General features: G+C 45.2%; 1 pseudogene; it reads right to left on the bottom strand.

Annotated features, from left to right (window-relative positions):
* Nucleotides 1-715: 715 nt before the first annotated feature.
* On the bottom strand, nt 716-1,199 carry LOC148122173 (SS18-like protein 2 pseudogene; annotated as a pseudogene).
* Nucleotides 1,200-1,676: the final 477 nt, after the last annotated feature.

The following is a 1,676-nucleotide window of genomic DNA, read 5'->3' as shown; positions in this document are numbered from 1 at the left end:
AAAGAAAGAAAATGTCATTGTTAAACCTATTTTTTATATGCTAACAAATACATTTTCCCTTTTTCAGAATCTCATGTGGCCCAGGCTGACCTCGACCTCCTGCCTCTATTTCCCAGATGTGCCTGGTGCTGGTTATTAAATTATTATATGATTATTATTATTATTTGCTTCTCAGCTCTGAATGCACCCTTTGCTTGATTCTCGTTAATGTGTAATTCAGCCTTAAGCAGGGATTTTTGCTTCAACCTCTCTCCCTGAAAAGAAACTTAAATGTGAAAACAGGGCTGTGAGACAGCTTCAACTGATGTGGGATATGTCACAAAGAGAAGTGAATGTCATTGTTGTGGGATATTTGTACACCGTGTGAAGGTATATTTCTGTGACTGGTGTTAATAGCTGGGCAGGAGGAAGAGGCAGGACTTTCCAGCAGAGAGGAGGAAGCAGGATGAGGTGCACAAGAGATACCAGGGGACATGGAAGAAGCAGGATGGGCAGCATGTGACAGAAGGAGGATTAATAGAAACGTATTAAGTTAGTAGAGCTAGCGAAGAGCAAGCCTCAGCCAAGACCAAGCTCTCACAGCGAACAGGTCTCTGTGTCGTCATCTGAGAGCTGGCGGTTGGACAGAGAAAGACTGGTTATCATTTGATACCAGAGAATTAAGATTAATTATTGATTTTGCTGACCATGACAATGGCACTGTTGCCACATCACCTCCGTTCCGTTCTACCCTGGGATCTGTTTTATTACTAAAATATTTACACTAAGATATAGTAGAGTTAGTAGCAACTTTCTTCAGAGTCCAAACGAATCACAGCCGTTTCGCCCGTGTTCTAAGCGGGTCAGTTCCTGACAACTGTGTCTCTATTTCACAGAAGATGTGTCCCCTTCAGTCGGTCCTGGCAACAGCCTCCTGGAGTTACTCCACTACCTTCGTGAGGCTGCTTGTGTTGGCATCTGCGATGGATGCTAGGTAAATGAGGTTTCTGTGCAACACATGCTGGTACTGGACGCACTCGTTCGCTCGGCCCTTGTTCTGATACTCCACGATACAGCGGATCAGCTGGTCATTCTCCTCCAGGAGCCGCTGGATGGTCTCCTGGTTGACCTTAGCCTTGCCACGAAGCCAGTCAGGGGCGAAGATGACCGACATGCTGCGAGTAAGCTCGAAATCCCGAGCCGGGAGCAGCACCGTCGCGAGCTACCTATCTGTCATTCTTTAAACATTTATTTCTATTTAAAGTGTGTAAGACTTTTGCCAGAATATGTCTCTGTACCATGTTCCTGCAGTACCTGTTGCAGCAAGAAGAGGGCATCAGATCTCTTGAAACTGGAATTACAGATGATTGGGAACTACCATGTGAGTGTTGGGTACTGAACCCTGTGTTCCTCATGAACATCAAGAGCTTTTTATCCACTTTCTTACTCCCTGTTCTTTACATTTTTGTCTTAGTCCCTGTCATACATTCTACTGAGGGCCTAGTGAACATGTGTTATCGTTCTGATCAAGGACATAAAATATAAGTCTGTTCATGGGGCTAGTGAAATGACTTTTGCCCTGTAAGCCTGAGACCTAAAGTTCCAGTCCCCAAGTGGGACCTTACAGAGCATGGGGAAGCAATTCCTACAGAACATGGTGGAGCTGTTCTTTACAGGAGCATGCAGGAGGGGTTCCT

The sequence above is a fragment of the Myodes glareolus genome, chromosome 5, assembly GCF_982192425.1.
Source record: "Myodes glareolus chromosome 5, mMyoGla1.1, whole genome shotgun sequence".
Classification (NCBI taxonomy): Eukaryota; Metazoa; Chordata; class Mammalia; order Rodentia; family Cricetidae; genus Myodes; species Myodes glareolus.
Note: the sequence above shows the minus strand (reverse complement) of the source record. Positions and strands in the feature narration are given on the sequence as shown.